This window comes from Bison bison, unplaced genomic scaffold, assembly GCF_000754665.1.
Source record: "Bison bison bison isolate TAMUID 2011002044 unplaced genomic scaffold, Bison_UMD1.0 scf7180017864384, whole genome shotgun sequence".
Taxonomy (NCBI): domain Eukaryota; kingdom Metazoa; phylum Chordata; class Mammalia; order Artiodactyla; family Bovidae; genus Bison; species Bison bison.
Genome location: NW_011494956.1, coordinates 13,006,839 through 13,018,253, shown reverse-complemented (window position 1 = coordinate 13,018,253; position 11,415 = coordinate 13,006,839). Strand labels below are relative to the sequence as shown.

The 11,415-nt window shown below is 45.1% G+C and overlaps 1 protein-coding gene across 1 annotated transcript in view; it reads right to left on the bottom strand.

Moving 5' to 3' along the window:
* Positions 1–7,999, bottom strand: part of DZIP1L (DAZ interacting zinc finger protein 1-like) — a 57,689-nt gene extending 49,690 nt beyond the window's left edge. The window contains exons 1-2 of the mRNA XM_010858238.1: positions 7,558–7,999; positions 4,373–4,449 (exon numbers count right to left, since the gene is read on the bottom strand). The gene's annotated coding sequence lies outside the window, so the exon portion shown is untranslated. The remainder of the gene's footprint in view (positions 1–4,372; positions 4,450–7,557) is intronic.
* Positions 8,000–11,415: the final 3,416 nt, after the last annotated feature.

Sequence of the window (11,415 nt, the reverse complement as noted above, 5' to 3'; positions counted from 1 at the left end):
CCACAGTTTATTGTGATCCACACAGTCAAAGGCTTTGGCACAGTCAATAAAGCAGAAATAGATGTTTTTCTGGAACTCTCTTGCTTTTTCCATGATCCAGCAGAGGTTGGCAGCTTGATCTTTGGTTCCTCTGTCTTTTCTAAAACCATCTTGAACATCTGGAAGTTCACAGTTCATGTATTGCTGAAGCCTGGCTTGGAGAATTTTGAGCATTACTTTACTAGCATGTGAGATGAGTGCAACTGTGCAGGAGTTTGAGCATTCTTTGGCATTGCCTTTCTTTGGGGTTGGAATGAAAACTGACCTTTCCCAGTCCTGTGGCCACTGCTGAGTTTTCCAAATTTGCTGGCATATTGAGTGCAGCACTTTCACAGCATCATCTTTCAAGATTTGAAATAGCTCAACTGGAATTCCATCACCTCCACTAGCTTTGTTCATAGTGATGTTTTCTAAGGCCCACTTGACTTCACATTCCAGGATGTCTGGCTCTAGGTCAGTGATCACACTATCGTGATTATCTGGGTCATGAAGATATTTTTTGTATAGTTCTGTGTTCTTGCCACCTCTTCTTAATATCTTCTGCTTCTGTTAGGTCCATACCATTTCTGTCTTTTATCAAGCCCATCTTTGCATGAAATGTTCCCTTGGTATCTCTCATTTTCTTGAAGAGATTTTTAGTCTTTCCCATTCTGCTGTTTTCCTCTATTTCTTTGCATTGATCACTGAGGAAGGCTTTCTTATCTCTCCTTGCTGTTCTTTGGAACTCTGCATTCAAATGGGTTTATCTTTCCTTTTCTCCTTTACCTTTCATTTCTCTTTTTTTCTCCAGCTATCTGTAAGGCCTCCTCGGACAACCATTTTGCCTTTGTGTATTTCTTTTTCTTGGGGATGGCCTTGATCACTGCCTCCTGTACAATGTCACAAACCTCTGTCCATAGTTCTTCAAGCACTCTATCAGATCTAATCCCTTAAATCTATTTGCCACTTCCACTGTATAATCATAAGGGATTCAGTTTAGATCATACTTGAATGGTCTAGTGGTTTTCCCTAATTTCCTCTTGGAGGTCACCATTAACCTTACCATAGAGCCCTTAGACCCTAGGGCTGGGTCATCTCAGGCCAAACAACTACCAAGAAGGGAAACAATCCCACCCATCAGCAGATGGCAGATAGGCAGAGTCCAACAGGACTGAAGCGACTTAGCAGCAAGGATTATATAACAACAATGTATCCTGCTTGAGGACAGTTTCTCCTTCCTGAAAACCTTCCAGCTAATCCTGTTATCTTAAAATGTAAACTATGGGAGTTGGTCTAGTAAGATCTTTACAACCTTGAGACATTCTTTTGATTTATTGTAATAATTAATTAAAAAGTATATAACTCTCTTGCTAACACTAGTGAGGGGGCATTCTCCGATCCCTTTCTGATGTCTATGTCAGAAACTCTCTCTGTCCCTTTTCTTACTTTAATAAAACTCTGCTACACACACACACACAAAATGTAAATGGATTAAATGCACCAGCCAAAAGACACAGAATTACCAGGTAGATAAAAACATGTGCAAGTATGCACTTCCAATTACCACATCACTCTGCTTGACCCCCCCCACCCCCCCCCCCCGCAAATAACTGTATGTAATTATTTTATACTGTTAATCATGTTCCCATTATGGCTTGCAATTATAATTGTCTTTTAATTTTTGTATGGCTATTGATTGTGAAAACTGACAAACAACTCTTATGCTTGTAATTATGTAATTATTACTCACTAAATACCATTGTCCCCACTCCAGTACTTTTGCCTAGAAAATCCCATGGACGGAGGAGCCTGGTAGGCTGCAGTCCATGGGGTCTCTAGAGTCGGACACAACTGAGCAACTTCCCTTTCACTTTTCACTTTCATGCATTGGAGAAGGAAATGGCAACCCACTCCAGTGTTCTTGCCTGGAGAACCCTAGGGACGGGAAGCCTGGTGGGCTGCCGTCTATGGGGTCGCACAGAGTCGGACACAACTGAAGCGACTTAGCAGCAGCAGCAGCAGCAATACCATTGTATCATTATTGATCAACAGAAAAATTATAGAACTCTATCTCACCAAAACTAGGATCTAATAGAAAAGCTTGTAATCATTTATTAAAATCCAGATGCATATCAAAAATATCTTGAAATTTTTTGAAAAATGCTAATGCTCAGGTATTGCTTATTTTCTCTAGAGCTCCAGATATGTTTCTAATGAGCAATCATGTTTAAAAACAACTGTACTATATGATGATCTTTTACTTTTATCTAGTTTATTTCACTTTTTCTATTTCATATTCACTGTGCCAATTTCATTAAGTTTATGCTCTCCAATTTCTCCATCTCTTCTTTTTTTTCTGATGTTCTTTCTCAAGCCTTTATCAAGTGTAGTAGAAAAACTTTTGTGTATATATATATGTGATTGAACAAGGAGCGCATGAATGAGGAGCCTTGAGGCCCCCTGCAAGGCTGAGTTCAAGTTTGATGCAGATGAATATGAAAACATGGCTCATCCCAGAGGTCAAATATATCCCTAATCATAACCCTCTGGACAAACAGCAGACCCCACACTCATGAGAGCCTTGGCACTGTCCCCTCCTTACTCATGCCCATCAATAAATCCTACTTTCCTATCAAAAAAAGAAAAAAAGAATTAGGACAAAGAGTAAGAATGGAATTGTACTTAGTTGCTCTTTGCAACTACATGCACTGTAGCCCACCAAGCTCTTCTGTCCGTGGGTTTTCTCCAGGCAAGAATACTGGAGTGGATTGCCATGCCCTCCTCCAGGGGATTTTCCCAATCCAGGGATTGAACCCAGTTCTCCAGCATTGCAAACGGAATCTTTACTGACTGAGCCACCAGGGAAGCCCAAGAATTGAGTTAGGGTGAGTTAATTTGGACTCCTTGGAGAGAAATGCCATTTGGACAGTAAAATGCTCGATTTGTTGACCATCTGTGTCCTCAGCTTAATTCCCCAGGCTGCTAATGAAAGCTTAGCATGCAGGAACCCTTATGGGTGGGTGCAGGCTCATCAGGGAGATGCCCCAGGGTACACATTGACTGTCAAGAGGTAACAGCTGTGTTCTAGTTGGCCTCCTAAGCAGCCCTTAAACCCTCATGTTTACACTCTGAGCACACTCTGTAAATACCCAAGGTGGCAGCCCCAATCCGTTATAGAAAATACTGAATTAGGGGGTCTGTGTTCATGAGTTTTTGCATTGTGTGGCATGCTCAGTCATATCCGACTCTTGGCAACCACATGGACTATAGTCCAGCATGTCCATGGAATTTTCCAGGCAAGAATACTGGAATGGGTTGCCGTTTCTTACTCCAAGGGATCTTCCCAACCCAGGGATTGAACCCACCTATCCTGCATTGGCAGACGGATTCTTTACCACTGCACCACCTAGGAAACCCCTCGTGAGTTTTTACTGAACCACAAAAGTATCATCCTTGTTTGTCACTGAAACCCTAAGAGTCCAATTCTCAGAAGTCCCAGGGTTCTGACATAAAAATATGAGCAGAATTCCCTGGTGGTCAAGTGGTTAAGAATCTGCCTGCCAATGCAGGGGACACGGGTTTGATGCCTGGTCCAGGAAGATTCCCCATGCCACAGGGCAACTAAGCCCATGAGCCACATCTACTGAGCCGGAGCTCTAGACCTCAAGAGGTGCAACTACTGAAGGCCATGTACTCTCCGCAACAAGAGAAGCCACCACAATGAGAAGCCCGAGTGCCGCACTAAAGGAGACCCCCTGCTTGCTGCAACTAGAGAGAGCCCACGCACAGCAATGAAGACCTAGCACAGAAAAATTTATTTATGTATTTTAAAAGGTGAGCAGAACTGTGGAAATCTGAAGCTGATTAAGATGACAGCAGCTATTACTTATTAACTACCCATGTGCCAGGCACTGTGCCAGCATTTTATAGTTCTATTTCTAACCATCATACAGCCTTGTATGTGGCTATGATTTGCCTCATCTGATAGATGTAGAAACTGAGGCTCAGAGAGACTAAGGGATCTGCCCCCAGTCCTTCAGTTACCAAGTTAGGAAACCAAGATCGAAATCAAGTTCTGAGTCCAAAGCTTCTGAATTTTGCCAAACTACCTCCCATTGGTGATGATGATAATACAAAAAATCCTTTCCCATTTTGTAAATTATAATACCTGAGATTTCTTGATCAAACTGCAAGGACTGAAAGAGTTTACAGTACATCATAACAGATCAGTGCTGGAGACCCTAACGTTTCCCTGTCTTCTTGTAGAATTTAGCCAAACACAACTCAGCTCCTCAGCTTGCATCCTGGTGCAGATGGGCGGAAGACAAAGCCAAGTGAGAGTGCTTCTGGTTACCTGGAGACCACGCGCCCCAGAGGCAGGAACGCTGTGTTTTCTTCAAACTAAATTATCAGCAGACTGCTTTCCCACACCTGGGAACAGAAATGCAAAGCAAAAATGACTCCCCATCATTAGGAAATCAGGAACTATTAACCATCTCTAGATGTTTCAATGGGGTCCCAGGAACTTCCCAATACTAGACCACTATCATTAACTAGTGGGATCCAAAAGAATGATATTTGTGCTAGCATTCCAAATCATTCATCACTGAAGAGACAGTTTCGACCTGGAGTAACCTCACAGCTGAAACAGCAAGCCATCTACCACCTATCTTTGCACACTCCCAATGATGGGATGCTCACTACCTCAAAAGGGAGCCACCTCTCAGTGAAACAACTCCTGGAAACTTTAAAATTCTTCTGAAACCTGCCGCCTATCAACTGTCAAAGATGGTTTCCACAAAAACGACCAGTTTATTTTTTCAAAATAAAATTCTGATTTTTTTTTAACATAAATTAACAACTAGTGTACACCACCACCACTGCAACCTTGCTGTCTGTTCTGCTTCTTCAAGGATGCTGCCAGCACTTCCCTGGTGGTCCAGTGATTAAGAGGCGAAAGTGAAAGTCACTCAGTCATGTCCGACTCTGTGACCCCATGGACTGTGGCCCTACAGGCTCCTCTGTCCATGAAATTCTCCAAGCAGGAATACTGGAGTGGGTAGCCTTCTCCAGCGGATCTTCCCAACCCAGGGATCTTACCCAGATCTCCGGCATTGCAGGTGGATTCTTTACTGTCTGAGCCACCAGGGAAGCCCAAGAAAACTGGAGTGGGTAGCCTATTCCTTCTCCAGGGGATCTTCCCGACCTAGGAATCAAACCCGGGTCTCCTGCATTGTAGGCAGATTCTTTACCAGCTGAGCTACCAGGGAAGTCCAGTGATTAAGAATCTACCTGCCAACGCAGAAGACTTGGGTTTGATCCCTGGACCAGCAACTTAGTTGCCTCACGGCAACTAAGCCCACACACCGCAATGTGCCCTAGAGCCGGGGCTCTGCAACTAGAAAAAGGCTGCGAGCAGCAATGTAGACCCAGTGCAGACAAAAATAAAAATAAATAAGAAACAACCTCTCGACAATTTTTTTTTTTTTAAAGAATGCTGTCAAGCCAAGATGAGCATTTGGAGGAGCCAAGCTTCCAAGGCAACTGCCAGGCAATCATTTACAAGCCTGCCCTGACTACCAGCTAACTTGGCAGTGCAGGCCCTGGGGAACTCAGGTGTGTCATTAGCACTAATTGTTCTGGCTGCCAAGGAAACCCTGGCAGAGTTTGCAAACAGGCTGTGCACACATGGTAGGCAAGGGAGCACTAGAGACCCCAATGGAGACAGGAGTGACCCAGGAGCACTTTTGGAGCACTACCATTACAGACCTTGTTCTGCCTTGCTCTCTGTTTCTGCTTTTTTCTAAAACAAGGAGACTTCCCTCCCCTTTTCAGTCTTTCTTGCCCATTATGTAGCAAGAGAGAGATCCACTCCACCAGGCACACAGCTCTCCCTTTATAGAACATCTCCAATTTTTAAGAGACGATTCCTTGTTTTGGTTAAAGCTTATTTTAAGTTTGCCACAGAAGAATTGTCTTTAAAATAAAAATGGGATGGGACTTCCATGGAGATCCAGTGGTTAAGAGACTGCACTTCCACTGCAGTAAACATGTGTTCGATCCCTCGTCAGGGAACTAAGAGCCCGCATGCTGTGCAGCTCTGTCAAAAAATAGAAATAAATAAATAAAGTAAAATATAAAATAAAAATGGGAGATAAGGATTTGATTGACATCTCTTCGAAGTATTTTAGACATGACTACATACTGATAAGATCTATCTTTCCAGGTGCAAAACCGTCAAAAACCAACACAACTTTTCACATCTAAAAGAACAACAGTTTAGAACATACTGGGCTTCCCTGGCGGCTCAGATGGTAAAGAATCTGCCTGCAATGTAGGAGACCCAGGTTCGATCCCTCAGTCAGGAAGATCCTCTGGAGAGGCGCGTGGCAATCCATTCCAGTATTCTTGCCTGGAGAATTCCATGAACAGAGGAACCTGGCGGGCTACAGTCCATGCGGTCGAAAAGAGTCGGACATGACTGAGCAACCTTTTTCTTCTTTCCTAGAACATACTGGTGTTTTTCTTCTCCATGGAGAAGCCATTGCTTCTCAGTAGAGTTTTTCCAACTTCAGATCCTGGGACACCAGATCCCCTTCAAATCCTCCCTAGAGGTAGGAGGTCCAGTGACAGATGGCATGCAAGCGGTTAGCCTGCTGATCAGGACTGGCCCTCCCTGCAAGGGGCCCACAAGGAGGGCCCATCAAATTACATCCTTCCCTCTTTCTGTCAGTTTCAGCTGAGCAACCAAGAAGTTGGACCAAACTTCAGTTCCCTGGCAGAACCCAGTTATGCTGCACAAGTGAATTCAGGTTTCTGTTTCCACCTAAAGCAAATAGCTTCATGTGACCATCTTATCAAGTTGGATGGTATCCAAAAAGATTTCCACGTGAGGGAAACGTCTCCAGAGCATTGGTGCTGACAGAGACGACGGAATACCTCTTATCAGTCACTTGACTGCAGAACCGGCCTTCTCTAGGTGGGGTTGTCCTCACAGGCCAGTTCTCAGCCCCAGGAGGAGGTGTGAGAAACTGAGGCAAAGGAAAGAAAGACCACCCACCCAGTCTGCCTCTGTGGGAGGCCGGTCAGAGCACCGCCCACTCATCAGGCCTCTCTTCAAAGTCTGGTTAGAAACGTTACAAGAGACCCTGCAGGGGCAGGGCCTTAAGGAACAGACCTGGCTAACTCCTTCCCAGGTCCCGGACCCCTCCTCTGACGGGCCTCCTGGACACTTGTCAGGTACTAAGCGAGTTCCCCTGGGCTTTTATCTGCAGCCACCCCAAACGAAAAACATGGTTGCTGCCTCCTCCTACACTCCAGCCTCGGGAAGCAAGGCGGAGGAACCAGAGATGCTAATCCGTCTGTTTTTACATCACCTCATTACTAGAAGATCCCCCTTTACCTACAGAACGCAAAGCAGCAACCCCACCCCCACGCCAGTCATTTTACTTTTTCCCAAAAGTGAAAATCCGAGGCCGTCCTCCCAGGGAAGCCCAGTCCTGCGGGTTCAGTCATTCCTTCTACCCCGCCCTCGAGTACCTCGGTCCGGAGTGGGCCAGGCACCGGGGATGGGGAAGCCGCCGGGCGCAAGGGGCGGTGCGTCCCGAGGCAGAGCTCCCCGCCGGACCCCGCTGGGCGTCGGAGGCGCTGCTGTTGAGCCTACTGCGACCGAGGCTATCGTCTTGGACTGCACGCCGCTCCCGCTCGGGCCAAATTCCTGGCATAGTTTTCCCACGCGGCCCGGCTCACCTGGGGGTCCCCGGAACCCAGGCAGTGGGCAGAGGTCGCGAAAGAGCGGCTCCGCCCCTCCGCCCCGGCCCCGCCTCCCGACTCGCTCCACCGCCCTGGACGAGGCTGTTCCCGGAATCCTCGCCGCCGCGCCTGCCTGGGATGCTTCCTCCGCTCCCTGGCCGCCCCACCCCCACCCCGCGCGGCAGCTCGGGCTCTGAACGGCACGGGGCAGAGCCGCCCGGCCACCTGCTGCCAACCTGTGGGACCGGGGGCACAGAAAAACCTCTGGGCGCCCGCAGCTGGAGGCTGGGGTCTCCGCTGCCTCCTGCTCCCGCGAGAGCCACCCCACCCGACCCCAAGGAGGGGCGGAGCCTCTCCCCAGTCCCTCCGGGACAAGCTATTTTTAGGTCCGTTACGGAAGCGGGAAGGAGGGAATGCCACGTTTAATCCTTCAGGAAAATCCAGGATCCTAGTGAGTGGCTCCCAGGCCTTGCTGAGAAGCAGGGACTCTCTCCCGTCTACACACACACACACACATACACACACACACACACACACACACAGCCCCCTACACCCCACCCGGTACAGTCGCCTGACCTGCTGAATGCTGGGGTCCACCAGTACCAAAGTAAAGGGACCTTCTTATTTTCTGATGGAGAAGGAAATGGCAATCCACTCCAGTATTCTTGGCTGGAGAATCCCATGGACAGAGGAGCCTGGGAAGGGGGCTGCAGTCCATGGGGTCGCAAAGAGTCGGACACGACTGAAGCGACTTAGCACGCACGCAGCCACTTGGTTTCTGATCCGAACCCATGCTAGTCCTTTGAGTAAATCCCAGGTCTGTTCAGATGGCCACCACTTTCCCCGCAACCCCCAACCATCTGGTCAGCCCCGGGAATCCAGTTGGGAAATCCAGGACCATAAAAAGCTCTTTTTGGGTAACGGTCTTTGACACCTTGCTATAGCCATTTGTTGTTTTACTGAGACTCGGATTTCTGGGTTTGTTTTTTTTTCCCCCCTTTAAGCCTTCTTCCCACCCCAGCTACTAAGCTGTATGAGGGGATATTCAAAACAAAACTGCATGGGGAAAAGTATTGGCAATAATGTGGAGAAATTAGAACCCCTGTACACTGCTGTGAAAGTGTAAAGTGGCATAGCCATTGTGGAAAAGAAAATGATGACTTCTCAAAAAATTAAACACGGAGTTACCATACGATTCAGCAATTCTACTTATGTGTATATACACTAAAGAATTAAAAGCAGAGACTCAAAAAGATATTTGTACACCCATGTTCATAAAAACATTATTCACAATAGCTAAAAGGTGGAAATAACCAGAGTGTCCATTAACGAACAGAAAACAAAATGTTATATATACATTCATATATGCACACACACACATATATATAAGTCCTTAAAAAGGAATGAAATTCTGATACATGCTAACACAAGTGAATCATGAAAACATTATGCTAAATGAAATGTCAGGCACAAAAGGACATAGATGATATGATTCCATTTATATAATGTACCTAGAATAGTCAAATTCATAGAAACAGCAAGTAGTATGGTGATTGCCAGGGCTAGGGGAAGGAAGGAATGGAAATTATTGTCTAATGGATACAACAGTCCACAGTTGGAGTGCCCTCTGCCGTCAACTGCTGGCATCACACTTTGGAAGCCAGCTGGGTTCCAGATCTCAATTTTTGAAAGGGCTTCTGGTGTGTGGGGGACAGGTCTCCCAGGGCTGGGCTGCTGACCATTGATGGTCCCAGCAGTGATTTGAGGTCAAAGGTGTACTGTTGGGTTCTCACTGTATCAATGTATATAGACAGGCATATAGTTAGAAGGACATTTTACATAAAAACCTGGTTTACTAGTTTCTTCTTGAAAAATTTGAGAATCTGGCACCAAAAAGCCTGCACTCACATATCAAGAACTGGCTGGAACTGAGGGAGAACCTCTTACCTACTCTCTAACCCATTCCCTGAAAAAGATTACTTTGAAGAAGTCTGTGCGCTTAGAGAAAAACCTCTTTTCTCAGGAAGACTCTCTCCTCTATTGCAGAATGAGATGCAGGATCAGTTTAACCAGGACCCACTCTCTGAGTCTAGAAACAAACACTAGTTGGGGCGGGCTGAGACAGATTGAAAAAAAAAGTGCAACAAAATAATAAAATGTTTGTGTCCATGATATACAAAGGCCAGTTAAAAATCAATAAGAAATAGAAAAGCAATCCCATAGAAAAGTGAACAAAAGATTAGGCAAGTCATAGAATAAGAAAACATACCAGTTAAACATATGAAACTCAACTTCACCAAAAGTAAAATAACTAGATACATTTTTAAACAATCATATTGGCTAAAATTAAGTAGAATGTTGGCACTGGCCAAGAATGGGGAAATGAGAAATTTCAAACAGACTTTTTGAAAACAATTTGACAGCACATACCAAATTTTAAAGTCTTCAAAATGTGGTAATCAGAACTACAGTACCATTTGTATGATTAAAATTAGAATCATCTTAAATGTCCACCAGTTGGGTTTTAAGTAAATAGAGTATGATATATCCTACAATAAAACACTCTGCAGCCCTTATGAAGAATATATTTTGTTAATGAAAAAAGGTGTCCAAGACATATGCAGTGTTAAATTAAAAAACAACTAACATAATACTATGTATTATATGAATCCATTTATGTTTTTTAATTATACATATAAGAAATTCAGGGGTGATATTCAAAATATTTAACCATTATGCTCACACAGTCATTAGCCCTCTGGGGCAAGTCTTCACACGTTAGTTGCTGCATCATGGAGATCCTGGAGAGAAGAGTTAGGGCAGATAAGCTGATAGTGGGGGATACTGGGAAGACTATGGCCAAAACTACTTACAAATAGCATGGACATATATTCAGAGAAAAGTGAGAGACATACCAAACTTGACAGTAGTACAAGAGGGACTTTCATCTTTTATTCCATGCAATCTTATCATTTGAAATTCTAAGAATGAGTGTCAGGTTTGAAAAAAGAAAAGTTAACATGGGGGAAACACTGCTGCTGCTGCTGCTAAGTCGCTTCAGTTGTGTCCAACTCTGTGCAACCCCATAGATGGCAGCCCACCAGGCTCCCCCGTCCCTGGGATTCTCCAGCCAAGAACACTGGAATGGGTTGCCATTTCCTTCTCCACCACATGAAAGTGAAAAGTGAAAGTGAAGTTGCTCAGTCATGTCCGACCCTCAGCGACCCCATGCACTGCAGCCTTCCAGGCTCCTCCGTCCATGGGATTTTCCAGGCAAGAGCGCTGGAGTGGGGTGCCATTGCCTTCGCATGACCTAATTTCAAACTGTATCATGATGTAAACGTGTGGCATATGTTCACCAAAGGCCAGAAGGAACCCAGGGTCATCTGGAATCCACATTTCTGATGGCTCATTACTCTTTTTATTTTGCCCAGTACCCTCCTCACCACCATGTTTTCTTTCCAGCTTTATTGAGAAGTAATTGTTATTTATCACTCTATAAGTTTCAGGTATACAGCATGGTTTACATATATTGTGAAATGACAACCACAGTGGTTTCAACTAAAATCCGTCTTCTCATATAGATACAATAAAAAGAAAAAAGGAAACAATGTTCTCCTTGTGATGCAAACTCCAGTATTTACT